This window comes from Ambystoma mexicanum, chromosome 7p (genome assembly GCF_040938575.1).
Source record: "Ambystoma mexicanum isolate Mex_15411 chromosome 7p, UKY_AmexF1_1, whole genome shotgun sequence".
Taxonomy (NCBI): domain Eukaryota; kingdom Metazoa; phylum Chordata; class Amphibia; order Caudata; family Ambystomatidae; genus Ambystoma; species Ambystoma mexicanum.
The window spans coordinates 768925765-768946943 of record NC_090939.1 but is presented as its reverse complement, the minus strand read 5'-3'; the positions used below and the strand labels follow the sequence as shown (position 1 = coordinate 768946943).

Genomic DNA, 21179 nt, shown 5'->3' with positions numbered 1-21179 from the left:
TACCCCAAACAATGGGCAATCGGGACCTGCTGACGTGCTCGAGTCGGGTTGTCTTCACCCGAGGCTCCGCACGCGTGCCTCCTGCCCTGCCCCGTTGGAGGATCGGAAATAGTTTGTTTTGGGTTTCCTCACCCGGAACGTAGCCTGGGCATTCTAGCGCTCAGTCAGTCCCCCCTATTATGCACTCTGCATGCGGGTTAATGTACTGTCATACGTTGCGGTCTACACCGCTCAAATCCTATGTCTGCATGCACCGCGACTTCAGCCGCTTTGTTAGTCTTTCTCTCCGCACACGGAACAATCTAGAGCACTTATCTGAAAGCGGACGCGGTGCCTGTGAAGGTTTCAGGTGGGCGGATTGCCCCGCATAGGCTTGCCCTGGACGGAGCTCTGGGAAACACGTCCGTTGTCCTCGGTAGCCAGAATAGCAAGCAGGGAAGCGTAGGCGCGGCTTGCGCATGCGCTGTTTGTTGGGCGCGGCTCGCGTGTGAGTCTTTTCCTCCCGGCAGGCTTGTGAAGCACACGGCCTGCTGGGAAATGTAGTTTCTTGACAGTTCTTAAGCCCTGCATGCTCTGCCTGCAATATGGATGAAAAATCCTCCTTATGTACTGTACATAGGGTTGTGACAAAGGTTTAAGAGGGTTTTGGTGACTGTGGGACACTCATTTTCCACATGAAGTGCTGCCAATTTGCCCAGCCCTGACAGTGATGAACACTTCCACACAACAAACTCCCTTCTACGCATTATATGGATGAAACCCCCGGACATCTGTCTATGATCCACCAGAAACAATTGAACAGCCAGAGGTCAAAACTCTGCACAAACGTATTACACAAGCAGCCAAAGATGCAGCAGACATCTACAAGCAGCCAAAGACACACAGAAGAAGTATGCCGATTGCCATCGAAAAGAGGCCCTGAGTTATCAAGTAGGTGATTCAGTATGGTTGGTGTCAAAATACATCTCATTAATCATTCACTCTTTTGCCAGGCAAGACTTCCCACAAACTGAGGGGTGGTGTAGAACCAGAGACGGAACCTGAGACTCTATTGCTCCTTTAGAGACTCAGGTAAGCGTGACAGCATGGCAGGAGTAACAAGGTTAGCAGTAGTATCAATTGCAGTGCTAACAATAGTAGTATGCACGGCAGGGATAACAAGGTTAGTAGTATTATCAATTGCCGGGATAACAATGCATGGCAGGGATAAGAAGAATAGCAGTAGAGTCTGTTGCAGGGCTAACACTAGTAGTACGAATGGCAGGGGTAAAAAGGTTAGCAATAGTATCAATTGCAGGGCTAACAATAGTAGTATGCACGGCAGAGGTAACAAGGCTAGCAGTAGTAACGGCTGAGACATATGCAGTGTTGGTAAGGTTCATTTTAGGGACCTCAGTGTCCAATCTTGAGCATGGAGGTGTTGAGATGATGGTAGAAGAGCCTTCAGAGGAAGTTGGACCATGGATGTCAAACTTTATTTTTAAATTAACATATTTATTAATTTTATATACATAATAAAAGAAAACAAAAGCATTAATAGCAATACAATCAAATTCATCACATTCAGCACCTCAACACCCACCACTCACCTCCAAAAGTGAAATTTACAATGTTATCACTGGGACTTATCAGGAAACAACTAAGAGACATCAATATCACAACTCTAAAAAGCTACCCCACATTTGATCAAACAAGTTCATCTTCTTATCTCTGTGAAGAATTATCTTCTCAAATCTGGACACTTGTTTCAAATCATCCACTCATTCAGAAAATGTTGCTCTCTCTACACATTTCCATTTCCTCAAAATGACTTCTTTGCAGAATTTGCTGCCCTGAAAAACCAGCACCTCTGTGGGTAAGTAAGCTCTTCCACCATGTTGTCCTCACCCAAGATAACTGTATCATAGTTGAAATCTTCATGCAACATTAGGATCTCATTCATCCTCATGGTGACCTTCCTCCAGAACGACCTTAGTTCATAACAGTCCCAAATCATATGTTCAAAAGATCCAACAGCATGTTTACACCTCCAACATGCATCCAAATCAACCATACCACTTGCATGAAGCCTCTGTGGCTTCCAAAAAACCCTGTTTAGAATTTTAATTTGACGGCTTTGCTCTCGCAGATTTAATGATGTCAGAGCCACAGTTTTGCATATATTTCTCCATTTGACCTCAGACATCTCTGATCCAATTATCTCTGACCATTTTGGTAACAAGCCTTTATTTGTTTCACGGTGTTGGTCCAGATTTTTATACACTTTAGATGTCATACCACCTTCGAATTTATATTCAGATAGCCAGATCTGCCAACCTTTGCCTCCATCTGCAAATTCATTCTGTAGAACTATCTTCAACTTCCTATTCTCTCCCATAGTGCAATCCCTGAGGCCTTTAACTTGTGCAAGCCATTTAAAACTGATCAATTTTCCATCTTCAATAAGATCCTCCAGCCACTGCACTCCACCCAACAACCAGTCCGGCCAAAAAAGTGGCTTTCCATTTAACTTTATATCCGGATTCAACCAGATTGGGATAAAACTATTGTCGGAAACCACTTTTTTACTCTTTTTTCAAAGATCTTTCCAATATGACTTTAAAAATTCTGTTGGCAGAAATGATTTAAATCCAGATCCATCCACCGTAGACAGAATTGCCCTGGGTGAAAGTGGAGATGATCGACTTCACTCCGCCAATGTCCAGACATCAGTTGAATTTTCTATGAAAGGAACTTTTGAAACACAGGTGTTGCAATGTTGGTTGTAGATCCAAAAACTGTAGAAGTGCAGCCAGCAGTTGGGCACTCTATGTGATTTTCTGACACGTTGGTGGTGAGGCAGTGGTAGGCTCTGATAGGTGAAGGCCAGGGCTGAGGGTGTTGGTGAGATGGCTGCTTAATGCAGGGAGTGGCAGATCGGGACCCGATCTGTGTATTTCTCATGTGGGTAGGTAAGGGAGTAGAAGGCCCCGAATTGTGCCTCAAGATGCGGGTGGGCAGGCATTTGTTGCACGCTCTTGCGGTACATGGGACATTGAATCTATCTTTGCACATAGGAATGTGGAGCTAGGGGCGGGGAGCGGGTGGATGCTTACAGAGAGCACCAAAGGTAGGAAGGTGGAGGGTCGAAGGCTTGTGTGGTCACCTTGTACCCTCTGAAAGATGTCCAGTATGCTGCACCAAATCTGAACACAGGACTAAGTGTATTCAACCACATTAGCCCCATCCTCAAGGTGATGCACTAACTACATATTCAAGTATGCATCCGATTCAAGGCTGCCTGCATCACCTATAAAACAGTCACAACAAAAGAAACACTCTACTGGGCCCAGAAACGTACCGTCTCCGGAGGCCAGCACACTACGAGAGGCTACAACATTGCCATGCTGGAAACAAAGAACTGCAAGAGAGAATAAAAACATGACATATGCCTTCCCTCGCTATTCACCCTGTCACTGGATCAAATTACCAACACATATAAGAATGGCTCCTTCCATCCTTCACTTTAGAAAAGAGAAGAAGACCCTACTCTTCAATGAACATCTTGCCAATCAGTGATTGTACCATTCAACCTTATTTCTTCTCATCTGGAGCTCCACCTTCCCTAGACCCCCGTGGCCCTCACATCTCCTCTGCTAGCCCTGCACTCTACTTATAACCCCATCGGTGCATTGCCTTTGTATAGCACTCCATCATTCCCCAGCTAGGTTTGTGATTTAGACATCTTATACAGGCACACATAAGACAAAGTCAGCACTTTCTTTTAATAGTGATATTTATCACAGGAATAGTCATGCCTGCCTAGCAACATTGCTCTTCCAGCCAATACCACTATTAATATCAGATAGTGCCCACAACTGATTGCTGCCCCATCAAATGATTTGTCATGTGATGTAAGAATGTCAGTTTAATGACATTCTGTTCATTATCCTCAGCAGGGTCTTCCCTGTGGAAGAGCCTCCCTGCCACCCTCTGTCTGGAGCCTGATCTCCTGAAGTTCAGGAAACTCCTTAATGCACTACTCTTCTACTCCTCTTTCTCTCTCCCTCTACCCTACTGACCTCTCTCTCTGCTCTATCCCCCTCTCACTCCTTTTCCGCACAGCTTGCTGACTACACACCGGGTGTACCTCAGATTCTCACAGTTCCATGGCACATCTGCCAGTCCTCTCGCACTGCCTCCCGCCCTGCACTTGCCTCATCGCTGCAACACTTGGTCAATGACTTATGAGAGTGGCATCTCTCAGCACTTACCCCAGTTTTCTTACTGACTGGGTGCACTTGGAACCCCCTGCACTTGTCTCCCCCCACTCCCCTCTACTGTATCATCTGTGCACTTGCAATGATCTGAACGTACCATGCCTTGAAGATCGTCTATGTGTCTTCCCTGTCTTCCCTCCTTGCATGTTGGCACCTCAATGCATTTGGAAAAACTGCAGAATCAACGTCAGACTTATTTATTGGTATCTATACCATTAATCGTGGTTTATAGTGACATTTTCAAATGTAACATTTTCGAATGTCTTTTTCTGAAATGAAAAAAGCCGGGAAAAAAATGTCAATTTTTTTTTTTTAATGGGCCCCCCCCAACCCCATTTTTTTATTGACCTTTTTTTTTTTTACTAACTAAACCAAAAAATATATATAAAATTAAAAAAAGAATATTCGAAAATGTGCATTCGAAATTTTAACTGGATACCATTCATCGTATTGTATGCACTTACTCTGCCTGGGCAGACTTGTATCGTTTAGAAATTCAAGGGCTCTGATGGATTGTTGTTTTTCCCCTTGTTCCCTTCCTCCTTGAGTGCATTGAAACACTTAACTTGTGTATAGGCGCTTCACAAATAAATGTTACCATACCATTGAAACATAACTCACGTCAGGATGCTGCTCTACCAACATGTGCTTCAATGTACGCCTGGCAAGGGGTAGGGAAAACTAGAAAGAATAGAGTCACGCAGGACTGGAGCAGCACCTTCGTCAGTGAGAGTGTAAACACATCTATGTATATTTGATATTTGCTTGCTCATTCTGAACATAGGGGACTATGTTCCTGCTCACAGCCTGCTCTATTCACTTAGTTTCCCCTTTATCAATGGCTTTGACGGAGAGCAGGCATACTTAGCTAGATAACAGGCCAAATTCCTGGAAACTGTGGCAACTGCTCTGCGACGTCATGGTGTGATAAAAATGTGTCAGCATTTATTTAATTATGAATTGGTTTGTATAGGTTTGAATAAATAAAAACGTAAAAATATCAAACGCATAGACATCTGGTAGCAGTCATATTTACCACACATCGATAGGTATTTGGAAGCATGTACTTTTTGAAGCAATCTTCTAAATAATTCCACATTCGCATGACTGTAAAAATAGATGTTGTGTCTCTCTTTAATAGAGTGCACGCTTCCAGACATCAAATATTTCAATCCATGAAGTAATGAGATATGTACTGTACATAATTAGATGTTCCAATGTCTCGATTTCTGTAGTTGCCTTACAAATTCGAAAATGGATTTCCTTTGGGCCCAACAAAGTAAAAATTCATGAAGGTAAGTAAAAATTCATGAAGGTACAGTGGCTCCGAGTACAAGGTAAGCTTGCCAAATATTCTAGTGGTGCCTGTTCCATGTCCAAAGAGAGCATAATATTCTCTTAGCCAAGTTGCGGATGATAAATGCCGTTGGAATTTTACATTTTTCTTAGCCAAAATCTCTTTTTTGGCGAAATTAGCAAACCGCACATATGAATCCCAAGTCGACAAATTGGCCCTTGTCGATGCTAAAATAGTTAATCTAAAACGAATGAACTTATTAGATGGATTTGCTGTGGCAGAAAATAAGCCAACCTCAACTCGGTAAAACATATTTTTGTCATAAAGTGAACAAAACATAAATAATTTAAGGTAATCAAAGATGGCAGACCTAATTCATTCGAAATTAAATACGCTAGAGTAACATGAGGCAATCTTAAATTTGTATGCTGCGAAAATCCTTCCAGGAATTTTAACCATTGTTTATTGTTTTTGGCCAAAAGTTTTGTGTCATACAAGATGGTAGGAATGATCTTTTAACAATATGCACTCAAGAGTTGTTGTATTGAAAAACCACTGTGCTTTATGTCATACCCAGACAGGAGACAAATTACTGAGCGACTTTGGCTGGTTTGTTTAGCCTGCAAAGATTTCAAGTTCTCTTTATTATCAATACAAGCTCCAAAAAGTTCTGTTTGGGTAACTAACCTCAAAGGAAAACCCTCAACTACCAACAATGAGTCACTGTCTTCAATCCCCAAAATACATGATCCTCGACTTTCTTTCATTCGATTTAAGACGGTTTAAGATAGAATAACCATACACCTGGTTGAAAGACTCTTGTCTTGGCTCCTCAGATCGGAGGAAATGACTCCAGGAAGTGGAAGTCTTTCGGGCTCAGGCAACTGGCTCCTGCCCCCTGGTCCGTTCTCTCCCTCAGCCATTCGCTGTGTGTGGGCCATGGCGAGCGTGGTGCAGTTGCCAAGCGCTGCTGCCGCGAGGGGGGCTTCGGAGGGCAGGCACAGAGTGAAGGGGAGCACCCGCCGTCAAACAGCAAGAAGCACTGATCCCAGCTCCCTCCTGTGACAGCACACTTCCTCTGACCAAAATGCACCAGTCTTTGTTATAGCCGCCTCCGGCGTGCTCTCCTTGTGTTACCCGCCATGGCCATGAGGATGCTGCTGCTATGGAGGGTCCTGAGGATCTCAAACCGCTCCATCTTCGCCTTCATTTTCTTTTTCACGCTCTCTACCTCATCTACGTAGCCCCCGGCATGGAAAACACTTACTTCTTTATGGTGCAATCTCAAGGGATAATGTTGAGAGATAAAGTAAGAACCATCGGCCATGCGATTCGACTCTACACCTACTCAATAAGAATAGCACATTGAATGGCACCGATTACCCAGAGGGCACCAACTCCAGTGACTTGATTGCACAGCCAACAATGTATCTTCCAGAAACCTTTTCATGCTCTCCTGACCGCATTTGCCCAGAGAAATTGCCTTTCATGAGCAGTCCCATTGATATCAATATGAGTGAAATAAATTTAGGAGAAATTCATCAGTCGTTATCTGTGAGCATGGAATTTAAACCAGGTGGTCATTGGAGACCCACAGATTGTAGACCAAAATGGAAGGTTGCAGTGCTTGTCCCTTTCCGGAACCGCCATGAGCACCTGCATATTTTCTTATGCCACTTTATGCCAATGTTACAAAACCAAGGGCTAGAAAGACTCTTGCAAGCTCATCTGAGTAGCGTCAAGTAATAAGAGGGGACCAGCAAATGACAGACGCTGAGTATAAGCAATCCCAAAGTTGGGGGGATGTGCTCTTGCACTTCAAAATTCTTTAAGGGAGATCAGCAACAGAGGAATTGAAAAGTATCAGGACCAAAACACAGCCTTTCTTTAGGGCCTGCCTGGCTTCAATCTCTGTTACAACTGCTTCCTGTGTGATTAATCTGGCTCTCACCCGTGAATCAGAATACATGATTAGTGAACCCCGACCGAAACCACATAAATGCACCTTTACCCACAGTCTACTTTTGACCATTGCAGTGAAGGTGGGTGAAAAATGCAATATTGCAACATGGAGTGGTCGTTCACCTTGTGACTTGGACCCCTGAGAAAAGTAAGGTGTTATTGGTTGTCAACAGGCCCTTGTGAAAACCTGATTAAGTAATGAGCAAGATATTTCTAGTTTGTATTCACTTAATCAGTTCATCTAGTACCTTGGCAAAGTCTATCCTGCAACATCTAAAAATGCTATTGAAGGATAATTGCTTCTCAGAGTTACCAACGTTTTCTTATGAAGGGGAATGAAGATATTGGTAGCAGGAATCTTACCTATCGCAGCAATGCAGTTGTATCAAATACAAAATAATTGCAGTCACACTCCCACATGACAGGTTTGTGTTTGATCAGTAATTTGAAAATACCACCAGGGCCAGCAGACCTAGATGCCATTAATGATGTAATGTACCGTTTCATGGGGTGATAACCATGTTAGTGATAAGGGGGAATTGTTATTAGTGCTTTAGATAACTGCCTGATTCCTGATTCCAGATTTAAGACCACCACTTTGGGAACCACTAATCCAGTTATAATTACCTCTACTGCAGGGAATATTCCTATTATATTGCTATGCAGTGATGTAATCACACATTAACCAACTGCTGTCGGAATACAGTGCCCTACTATTAGGAGGAACTGTACCCCTGTTTAGACATGAGTCATTATGTGTGGATCCAGTTAGCCTCAAACAGGCAGGAATTTGCTGATGACCTTGGTAGAGCAGAACATCTAAATATCCATGCAGGTGGAACAGATCATCGTTCTTCTCACTGGCCAATGGCTGGACTGTACTCTCATGGGAGCAGTTATCTGGACTCACAAGGTTTGGGAAGTCCACAAAAGCACGGAACCTGTCTGAACTTTCATTGCTTCTGTACACCCAGATGCAAACCTAAATGCTTGCTCGGTGGCGGCCTTATGGTACATTTGCACACGTGCAACCATGACCCAAGAGCAATCACATTAGCTCCATTGCAAATGCAGTGCAAGTGAATTGTTGGAAACCCTGTATATTCTGTTATCCATATTCTATATTCCCAACTGCTTCTCCCATCATACTTATCGTTGTTCGGTTAAGCGGCTAGACTGGACCATGCGAAGGGCTCGAAATGTTCTGCTTGTGTTTAGAGTGCTGAAATCTTACCTTAATAATATCTTCTACTATCAAGTCCTCTCTGATGCCACGAAAACATTACATTATATTCTCCTGTGTTGCATTCCATTAAATTCCCAGAAAAAAGCTATCTAGTTCACACAAAAGCACAAAAAAATATTATTTTGCATCTTCGAAAAGGCAAACATCAGTCTTGTTTTTCCAGAAATACCTACATGTAAACTGTCGATGTCAATGTTCAATTCCCATGTACATTCTTTCTTGCACGATGCATTTACCTTAATGGTCCATTTTGAATACAATAATGTGGATCCCTTCATGATTATGTACCAAGGAAGTAACACCACTGTTAAACGCATTATATCATTTTCACAAGCATGTACGTGTCTACCTTTTTGGATTTTAATTGCTCTGTAATCAATCAGGCAAACATCTTTCAGCTGAGCAAAACCAATTTACTGTAAGGCAATCGTGCACGGTCAATATCCGACATTCTTAAGATATTAACTTGCCCAAGAGTTTGTGGGGAGCTGTACTTTCGATTGGTGGGGGGAGGTCCCCGTTCCAGTTCATGCATAGCACACGCATTAATTAACACTGCATTGTTTAATGCAGAATGCAATAAACGCTCCCCGTCTCTTACCCTGTTTCCATGGCAACCACTGAAAAATAAAGCCACACACCCTGTTCCATGACCAAGTTGCTATAACACGCAATGGCTCGGATCCAAACTTAAGGGGAATTGCATTTTCAGCTCGTTTTCTTTCACTATGAATCTGATTGCCCACTTGCTTTTCTACAACGATCTGATTTTCGAGTTTGTACACCCTGCGGGGTGTTACAAAAAACCGGTGCAACTTCAAATAGAACTGGGGAAACAACTCCCCAGTGCAAAGAGAATCATCGTCCAATTTTTGCAACAGAGCAATGTTTGCCTTCGTCCTGGCAATACTGGAAAATCTACCCATTTGCAAAAATGCATTGAAAGACGTGTATTGTCTACAGTAGGGCATAGTGTGCCCTAGTAATACATTACAATTGCACCAATGCAAAGTTTTGAAATATGCTCCCATATCTTTTGAGGGACACTCTTCCCAAACCCGACCACGATTAAAATCTTGGAAGCAAAGAGACAAGGCTTCAGAGAGGAATCGCCTCTATTTATAAGCATCCCGCTCTCCAGGTAAGCTGGGAAAGAAGTGAGGGCTTTAGTAGGTGGATGGTCTCAAAGGGGCCAAGCCTTCCCCATTAATGTGACAACCTCACAGTTCAACGAAAAGCCTTGTCAATCACGGCCGCACTAAAACACACGAGCAGACACACAAATCAGATCAAAGGCTGTCTGAAAACCAGTGTCACAAAAAGACTTACAACATCTGTCTGACTTTGGGATCTAAGGAATGGCAATCATTGTCAACAGAATACTGCCAGAGGCTGACATTTTATGGACATGTTTACCGGATCAAAGGGGCTCACTTCACCCTGCATCCTGGGAAGCCAAAGTCTGTCTTTAAACCATTCATAAAAGTTCTAATGCTGTGTGGTATTGATGAGCGCATAAACCGACCCAAAATGCATATGTATTCGTATTCTTTATAGAAAGAGTTGTGTGTTATTGCGTAATGACGTAGCTATTATTTGTACATCAGCTAGCTTTCTTACTTGTAATTCGTGGTAGACTGTTGTAATATTAGTCAGATTTAATCAGGTCTCTCTCCACCTGCATTAGTAAACACGATCTCTGATGTGGCCATATTTAAAAGGTATGCCCAGGAGATTACACGTGTTTCGATATCATCAATATATTAAGCTTACATAGTTTTGGCCCAGTGTCTGCAATTCTGAATTCAGACACATTGTCCGTCATTCTCATTAAAGGAACTAAAAAATAAAATAAATAAAAGAAAACCTGTTGGTTATGTTTTCTTAGTCCAGAGTAAGATTAATTGAATAAGGAAGGTCTTCTGTTCTGAATATATTTATTTGTGCCTAGCTATACTTTGTCAGGGTTCTGGGCAGGCATCAGCTTCATTTACTAGAACAATCAATTCTTTCAATTGTTTAATAAGATGTTTAACCTGTATTCTTTTACTAAGAGCTTGTTGACCAACTCCAATGACTCATCCTTATTATTAATCAATTATTAATGAATTTAGACAATGTTCTGATCATATCTAGTCAAGAATATAGCTTGGAATTAGATGCACTGTAAGAACATGCCACCTGGAAAGGGAGTTAAAACCCTTGATTTTTGATTTTTATTCAGTGGTAAAATGGTGCATGGGATATATCTCAGAGAGCGTGATCTGCCAACCAGACCCCCTTCCATCTAACCTCATGCAAAAGCTTAGTGTGCATGTGTGGCCTGCTGCATCAGTATGGCACAGAGCTGGTTCAGAGATCACAGGTGCCCTGTTTGACAGCAGCTGCAACAGCAGCTTCACTGCAGTGCAGACGTTGCTTTTAAATGCACACCTCTGTTTCAAAACCAATATAATTATGATAAACTATTACTGCTGCCCAGAGCGCGCAATTGAAACTTCCACATGGAATGCAACGAATCGGGCATTGAGCTGCTGAATTTCATGTTCAATAAATGCTTTCGTATGGTAAACCACTGCTCGAAAGGCACCACTGCCACCAATCCAACGTGGTAGGTGGGTGGCAAATAGGCAGTTATTGACTTCTTTTTGGCCGACATCTATAGCTTAAACAGGTGCATGTGCCTTCACCAAAGGTAGCAATCATGACATATTAATAAAGGCTGCTGCCTTGGCTACGACTCCTCCAAAATCAATTATGGAGAATGCATTGACAATAAATAGTAAGGGAAATCATGTACATTGGACTAAAAGGAATTTAAGACAGCTAAACCAAGAGTTAAATGATGCTCATGATATTGCACCTACTAATATGACAGAATCCGACGGTTGGATTGCAATCACATTGAACAACTGGGGAAAACCAACAGAACGGTTCTTTTTACATCCTAGGTGCAAACCATATGACAGAGACATTGCAGAGAGAAAATGCTTATTAAGATTGGTTGTATGGACAACTCAGAAAAGTAAATAATTATCAGTGCCAGAAAAATGTCAAATACAAAAATTAATTTAAAAAACTGGTTCAAATCCTCTAGTAGGACCAACAATTGGAAAGCTACGCATAGGCCTTTGGCTGAAACACAAATGATGTGGGCGCATTTTTAGGTAGCAAAAGTATTTTCTTCATTCAAAAAATTTTGATGAAGATAATGATGATGTATTAACAAAACCCCAGATCTCAGACACATACAAGGCTGCTGACCCGGCTTGTTTTTGGTACAATTCCAGAGACAGCAAAATTGCCCCATTTCCATGACCCATTAAGAAGAAGTAAATACCCCCACTACACTTCCCCAAATGAATGTGCGATTTACGAAGTTGTTCCGACCAACCACCCGATTCGCGGAATCCAGTCCCCAAACAATAGAAATATTTGACTTGTTCCAGCTTAATACCATCGACCGTTATTCGCAAAGGGAGATTTGAAAACCATGAAATTAGTTTTGTTAACATTTAGCTCCAGCCAAAGCTCCTTGCTCTTTTGCTTAAAAATATCATGAGATATTTCCAGCCCCTTCACAGATGTTGAAAGAATCACTGCATCATCGTCGTAAAAAAGAGTTGGCCATCTCTTGGATGCGATTCTAGGGGTGTCCAATTCACCCTCCTCCAATGCATCCACTATACTCGGGATGTAAATAGCAACATGGAGTGGTGCCCTTGGTGGTCCCCCTTCGACACAGCCAAGGGACTGGATTTTCCCCCTCCTAGCCAATAACTGATTGATGCTTGTGTCTCTGAATACAATAGTTTAATGAATTCCACTAATGAGGCTGGTACATTCCGTTCTCTCAGAACCTGCCACAGAATTTCTCTTGTGACTGTATCAAAGGCGGTTTTTAGATGTATGAAAGTAGCACACGGCTTTATTTTAGTCAATCTTTTTTATTTTTGTATCATTAAAAAGAATAGAAAGCAATGGTCCACAGCACCTCTATCAGCACAAAACCCAGCGTGAGTATCACTAATTACCCTAGAATCATCTGCCCAGTTTTGTAATTTGCTCAAGATGACTTTTCCAAATGTCTTCCCAACACTATCTAATAGTGATATTGGACGGTAATTATCGGGGCAATCTCTCCTTCCTTTGTTGTAATTTGGGACTATTGTTACATCCCTCCAATTCTTTGGGACTACACCAGAACGAACAATAGCATTAAAGACCTTACTCAAAATGGGGGCACATATCACTATTTTATCTCTGTAGAAATCCAGTGGTATCAAATCAGGACCTGCTGCTTTTCCTAGTTTTTATGTAAGGAGCGCGGCTTCTACCTTCTCTGTTGAAATTTGCCATGCCTCTACAGGAGATGGTGTGTCCAAATTCCCCTTATTAATATACCCCAGTGATTTTTCGGACATTGCATATAATCTAGAAAAGTTTCCCCAGCAGGCATCTACAGGGATGCAACATTGCAGAGTCTGGTCACCATCCATCTCTTTCGATGTTGCTAATCTCCAGAAATGAATAGTGTCTCCCCCCATCTAGAGCCAAATGTAAAGCTTTCCAACAATATTTTACATATTCACTTTTTTCATATTTAATAAAACCTTGTACCTGGCTCTCTGCTGTCGGAAGTCACTCTTGTCAGAGCTCGAGTCAGACCGTACACACAAAATCATATCCCTCTTTGCTCTACTACATTCCTTATCATACCATGGGTTTACCTTCACAGTTCTCCTTTTTAAGTGGCAGTTGAATAAGTCAAGAGCATTTTTAGTTTCCTACCTAGACTCTAAAATTCAGCAATCAGTGTGCTATCCTTTAAACTGTTATTGCAGATATTTCCCAGATTCTCCATCATTGATGCATATGCTTCTATTTTTTATTCCTTTTCTACCCAATTGGCCCATTTGATAGTTTTCCTGGCATGACCTTAAATGGCGATAGTTTGATTTACCCTCAAACCATAACGAGGAAGTGCCATGGCACTTTTACTAAACAATTTGAGAGAGAGTGGGATATGGTCACTCTCACTTCTATCAACAACCTCAAAATCATTAATTCTTAACCAATTATTATCAGTAATGAAGATGTAATGAATGCACAGGGACCCATTACAGCCTTTAAATGTTATTTTAGCTGGCTGGTCGCCTGCCAATCTGCCATTGCACACTTTCAAATTTAGATTTGCAATGATACAGGCTGATTCTATTGCCTTTTTATGAATTCTTTTAGGGGGAGTGGCCAGCAATGTCGGGATAGACCAGTCAATATTCTGGTCATCCTGGAGTACTTTAATAGCTTCCAGAGGTTCTAGCTGTAAATTAATATCTCCAGCTACCAGACTAAAATGACTTAGTGAGATTTTCGGGTCTTCTGAGTTAATCAATTCCTCCAGCTTCAATAAGACCTCCATACATGTGGCCACACTAGGTCTATTGTACAGATCTGGAGAGTCAATTCAATCATGGCTACCTCCCAGACCAGACTGACATCAAGCCAGATCTGGAGGCCTCCCTTGGGCCTTCCCCTGGGCTTTTAGTAGCAGGTGCTGTATAGTTTACATAACCTTGAAGCAAACTAGGATTCAGTGTCAGTGTCCACATTTTCGGGAAGAGCAATATCTGGTGTGTTCTAATAAAGCAACACCAAGCCAGATCTAAAGTTTCTCTATTTAAATCTGATATAGTCCATGAAAGGATTTTTAAAGGGCAGGAGGGCAATCCATCTTTCCCATGCCCCCCCGTAGGTTGTCCTGATCCAGATCGGCAGGGGGGAGCTTCTCTACAGAATGGGACACTCTCCATCTCCCCATCCGATCATTCCTCATCCACCATAAATGGATAGTTTCCTGCTGCAAATGCTGATTTTGCCGGAAGTTGGAGTAAAATAATTGCTGTGATCGGATCACTATCGTAACACCGCTCTGGGGGAGTACACGAAGATCAATGCTTAAAATGCCCTCTACCAAATCTCATGATCTCAAATGGAGCTCTATGTAGTCGGCATTGGAATTCGGAAGTAAACCCCAAACACATTTGATGATTTAATTCCCAATAATCGACAACCACCCAGTCACCCTAAACCAATCTAACCACTTATTCTCCAGGGCATCAGCATCTTCAAAAGCTCCCTTGAGTAATCAAGGGATATTAGTCATATAAACAATAGGACCCCTCCTACCTCCAGCACTTTTTACAGTAATAGGTTTTGGGACTCAACCACTTCTTCCTCCAAAAGGAAATAGGTTTGCACCTGACAGTTTGGGGCAAATACCCTGATACTGCAAAGAACTATTACCCTGGCATATATATGAATTACTATGCAAATAGTTCGGCTGGGGGATATCATGGGGAAATGAACGCAGGCAACCCCTTTAATTTGTACTGGGCTTTGGAGCGCCATGGCCATAGGCCTTGTCCACACAATCACTTCACAAAACCACCATCCACCGCATGAAATTACTCACCCCAAACCCTCCCAGTTTTTTCCTAATGTCAGCACTAACTTCAAAATTGCCCTCTTGAATGGTTGGTCAATATTCCTGGACTGTCATGAACCATCGAACTCGCCCCTTCTGGGCCTCCTGGTCCCTGACACGTCAGGCCTTACACTCCATAATACTACCAACATGGCGGCAAGCACAGAATGCTGCTGGCCAGTCTTCACATTCTACACAGCGTCCTCTATAAAGAAGCCACACCCCCGTGGCCCCACGCGTCTCAACACTGCTACTAGCTGTGATCGGACGTGAGCTCCGAACCTTCTCTAGTGCTACTTGCTATCCCCTGGCCCCTGGATTCCCTTCTCCCGACTTCTTCCCTCTTTCCTAACTTCCCGGAATCCCTGTGTCGCTTCCGCGTGCCCCCCTACTCCTTCTTGAATACTCCCAGAGTTTCCTGTGATCCTGCACATCGAAGCTTAACGTAATCTGGAAGCCGAGGACGGCCGAGCGGGCTTATTTAAGTCCCGAACAATACGAAAGAAGACTCCACCTAAAGAGGACATCAGGCAACATAGACAGGTGAGAAGGGGGGAAACTTGTGACAGATTGAGATGCCACCTCACCAAAGTCGATACAGACATGGAGGCGGCCATCCAGGATCTTATGCGTGGCATGCAAGAACTATCGACCGAAGTACAGAACTTGAAAGCGGAGAACGCTGCGCTGAAACAATTGGTACTTTCACGTGACTCTGCCTCAAAGGACAGCGTGCTATTGGGCGGCATTGTTGACAAATATGACGGCTGTGCAAAAACCCTCTGAGGATTCCTGGATTCTTGTTTGGTCCACTTTACCTTTAAACCCTATTATTTTTCCACCCCCAGGGCTAAAGTGGGCTTTATTATTTCTCACCTCTCCGGAATGCCTTAGCCTGGGCCACACCATTAGTTAACACCGGAGATCCCCGTTTGGATGATTATGATGGATTCTTTCAAGCACTAAAGACTATGTTTGACCGCCCAGAACAGGTCTTTAGTTCTCAAGAACGTTTACTCGATTTCCAGCAAGGCTCTCAGGACATGCTCACCTACGTAACTCGATTCAAGCAATTGGCTAAAGAAGCGGGTTGGCCTTCTGAAGCTTGCTTCACCCTCTTTTGAAGAGGGCTAAATGAAGATCTTAAGGATGAATTAGCCAGGGTAGCACGTCCTAGTTCTTACCAGGCACTTATGGATCTTGCTCTACAGATTGATTTCCGCATCCAGGAAAGAAGGGCAGAGAAAAGGAAGACCAAGTCAACCATCCAAAAAAATCCTCTTCTGGGCTCTTCAAAATCCGAAGATTCTCCTTTTCCTACAAATGAACCCGAACCCATGCAGCTAGGGGCCTTCCGTGGCCCATAACCCCCCAAGAAAGGCTGAGAAGGATCCATACTGGCTTATGCATGTACTGTGCCTCAGACAAGCATTTAGTCAGAGAATGTCCCTTAGCCCCTCCACGGCGTTCGGGAAACGCCAGCTCCCGATCCTAGATGGAGCTCAGTTTCGGGAGAGAGATGCAGGCTCCACATCTATACCATCCTTGAACTCTCCTGGACAAAACTCCCTGGTAGTCTTACAGGCTTTTCTATTGTCATCCAAGAAGGAATCCTACCCCATTCTGGCACTAGTGGACTATTCATAGATCAGGAATGGGTCCTTAAACATCATATTCCTTACGAATCTGGAACGTCCTGCAACCTGTAGAAGCAATTGATGGAAGACCTCTTTCTTCTGGACCCATAACCCTTCAGAGTAAGGAAATTCAGCTTGCTATAAACCATCACAGAGAAAGGATAAAGTTTGACATCATTAAATCTGTCCATTACCCATTGGTATTGGGAATGCCCTGGCTACAAAAACACAACCCATACATCAATTGGACAGCTGGTTCTCTGTTACTAGGTTCCGAATTTTGCATGTCCCATTGTCTGCTCCAGGATCTTTCACCGACAACATCAGAAGAACGTTCAACAACTCAGCAAGATCCTCTTATGGTCTCCAACATCATCCAGGTTCCTAAAACCTACCAGGAATACTCTGATGTGTTCTCTTCTGCTATTGTCCAAGCCCTACCACCCCATAGGCCTACGGACTGTGCTATTGAAACCGAACCTTCAGCTGTGATTCCCTTTGGAAGGATGTTTATCCTGTCTGAACCAAAGAAAAAGGCCCTTTGTGAATACCTAGATACTAACCTAAAAATCAGCACCATACGCCCATCCAAGTCTCCGGCTGGAGCCTCATTATTTTTTGTTCCTAAAAAAGACACCAAGGAACTCAGACCTTGTCTTGATTATCTAGGTCTTAATCAGTGCACCCTTAAGGATCGTTATCCATTACCCTTGATCTCAGGTATCTTGGAAGCCGTAAGAGGAGCCGTAATATTCACCAAATTGGATCTCAGGGGTGCTTATCAGTTGATTCGTATTAGAGAAGGTGACGAATGGCAGACAGCCTTCAGAACACCCTTTGGTCATCACGAATACTTGGTCATGCCCTTTGGACTCTCTAATGCTCCGGCAATCTTCCAACGCTTTATGGACCGGGTGTTTTCGGATATGCTATTTCTTTTCGTCATCGTCTACTTGGACAATATTTTTATATTCTTTAAGGATCCTCTCAAGCATGAAGAACATGTTAAATCAGTGTTACAACGGCTACATGAACACAAGCTTCTAGCAAAACCCAAGAAATGCCTTTTTCATGTTTCCACTGTTCACTATCTAGGATTTGTCCTTAGCCCAGATGGCATAGGCATGGATCAATCCAAGGTTAAGGCCATACTATCCTGGCCAACTCCGACCTCTGTAAAACAGATCCAATCTTTCCTGGGCTTGGCCAATTTCTATCGGAAGTTTATACCATCCTTCTCTGAGATTGTTCAACCAATCATCTCCTTGTTGAAGAAAGATACTCCCTATCATTGGACCCCAGCCCAGGAGAAGGCCTTCCAACGCCTGAAAACAGAATTTACACAAGCCCCCATCCTGGTTCAAGCTGATATAAATCGACCATTCCTAGTGGGAACAGATTCCTCTAACTATGCCATCGGAGCAGTTCTGAAACAGGAACTCGATGACGGGCTGGAACATCCTATTGCCTATCTTTCACGGACATTGACCTCCACTGAAACTCCTTACTCAGTCTTAGAAAAGGAACTTCTAGCCATCCATCAAGCCTTCACTGAGTGGCGTCATTTACTTCTAGGAGCTAAACATCCTGTCCAGGTTCGGACGGACCATCAAAATCTCCAAGTGTTACAGGCCCTGGAATGCAGGAACAGCCATCAGGCCCATTGGGCGTTCTTTTTTGCCCAATACCAGTTCCAGATTCACCATGTTCCGGGAACACAAAACGTAATTGCTAACGCCTTGTCTCGGTGCCCTGACTATGAACCTCCCAAGATCTTTCCCCACACAATAATTGTAGCCCAGGCGACCAGCCTCCTAGATGAAGTCCACATTCAGACTCAATCCTCGGAACTCTGTAAAGATATCTCGGACAAGAACCAGTGGAAACTATAGACCAAAAATGGATACTTGTTCAAAGACAATGCCTTGGTCATCCCAACACAAAAACTACAGCAAAGGATAATAAATATCTGTAAAAATACTATTTACTCCGGGCATCGTGGTATTACCAATACCCTCCGATTAATACAAAGGCAATTTTGGTGGCCTGGAGTGAAAGCTGATGTACAAAGGTACATCCAGGCATGCTCTGTCTGTAATCAAAACAAACATGACAACAAGAGACCAGCGGGTCTATTGCAGCAACCTCCACTTCCAACAAGGCCTTGGGAATTCATAGCAACAGACGTCATTGTGGAATTACCACCTTCCAGGGGATACACAACCATCATGGTCACCATTGATTTGTTCACCCATGTGGCCCATTTTACACCTCTGTTTAAACTGCCATCCTCGTCAGAATTTGCTGGAATTTTCCTGGAACATATATTCCGACTGCATGGACTTCCTTCCAAGATCATATCAGACAGAGGGCCCCAATACATTTCTCAGTTCTGGAAACATCTTTGCCAAATACTAGGAATCCAACGCGCTCTTTCCTCAGGATATCTTCCCCAAACCAACGGAGCCACAGAGCACGTAAACCAAACCTTGGAGCAATACCTCCGTTGCTTTGCTACCAAGGTCCAGGACGATTGGTCCCTTTTAATACCAGTGGCTGAATTTGCCTATAATAATTCGGACCACTCTGCTATTAAGACGAGTCCTTTTTTCTGTAGCCAAGGATTCCACCCTTCGGTTCTACCCTCCATCCTTCCTCATCCTACACCAGTTCCAACAGTCGATTCCTGGATTGCAATGCTCATTAATGTTCAAAGAGAAGCCAAAGAACAATTAGAAAAGGCCAGGAGTCAGACCAAACTGTATGCGGACTCCAAACGAAGACCAAGCCCCTCCTACACAATAGGGGATAAGGTTTGGCTGTCCTCGAAACCGCTACCATGGCATTTGTGACCAAATAAATTGGCTCCTCTATATTATGGGCCATTCCTTATAAAGGAAATCATCAACCCAGTGGCCTACCGACTCAAGCTTCCAGACTCCTGGAAGAAAATCCACCCAGTCTTTCACACGTCCTTAATGAAGCCATATGTTCAGACCTCTCGAACTAACCTTCGGCCCAAACCAGTACTCATCAATGACCAACTGGAGTATGAGGTCTCCAGGATTTGCGATTCTAGATATAGACGTGGCAAACTCCAGTAGCTGGTGGAATGGAAAGGATATCCCCCCAGTGAACGCACTTGGGAACCTATTTCAAATCTAAATACCCCCAGTTACTCAGAAGGTTCCATCTCATACACCCGGGCAAACCCGGTGGAACGAGTTTCCGGAGGAGGCATGCTGTCATGAACCATTGAACTCGCCCCTTCTGGGCCTCCTGGTCCCTGACACGTCGGGCCTTACACTCCATAATACTACCAACATGGCGGCAAGCACAGAACGCTGCTCGCCAGACTTCACGTTCTATGCAGCGTCCTCTATAACGAAGCCACACCCCTGCGGCCCCGCGCATCTCAACGCTGCTACTAGCTGTGATCGGACGTGTGCTCTGAACCTTTTCTAGTGCTACTTGCTATCCCCTGGCCCCTGGATTCCCTTCTCCCAACTTCTTCCCTCTTTCCTAACTTCCTGGAATCCCTGCGCCGCTTCCGCGTGCCCCCCTACTCCTTCTTGAATACTCCCGAAGTTTCCCGTGATCCTGGACATCGAAGCTGAACGTAATCTGGAAGCCGAGGACGGCTGAGCGGGCTTATTTAAGTCCCGAACGGTACGAAAGAAGACTCCACCTAAAGAGGACATCAGGCAACATAGACAGGTGAGAAGGGGGGAAACCTGTGACATGGACAGAATGACCCTTTGTTTTTACTATAATATTTAAATCATCATCCTCATTTTATTCATTAATGATGCTCACATTTTCAACCTTTTCTGTAATAGCAGCCATTTCCACCAGAATCTTGGTCAATAAATCAAGAATATTACATTTTTCTGAAATAGCTACTTAGGAAAGGGGAACCGACTCTCCGGTACTAGCTTTAATAGACTCTTTGTTGTTGAATGGCTGATTTGATGTTTGTGTACCAATCTGTACTCCCCTAGAGTTTGCACGTGTATAGCAAACATTTGTGTTGAAATGGCTGATCTTGTACTTTAATTTATTTGCAGCAGGCAGTCCCAGTTCAGCTTCAATGCTGCTGCCTTTCTGTGTGGATTTCTTTTTCTTTCGCGTCACAGGGTTCTTATCTACAGCTATTAGTCCAGGCTCCGTTTCTGTCATCACACCTCCTGGGCTTCTTCTGCCAGCAGAACAGAAAAACTGTTTGATTGATAGCGGGTTGGAGGCTGCAGGTGAAACTGTGGGAAACTGTGGGAACTCTATTTGAGCTAAA

General features: G+C 43.5%; 1 pseudogene; it reads left to right on the top strand.

Annotated features, from left to right (window-relative positions):
• The first annotated feature begins 6698 nt into the window (after window positions 1-6698).
• LOC138525995 (beta-1,4-galactosyltransferase 6 pseudogene) lies at window positions 6699-7302 on the top strand (annotated as a pseudogene).
• The last annotated feature ends 13877 nt before the right edge of the window (window positions 7303-21179 follow it).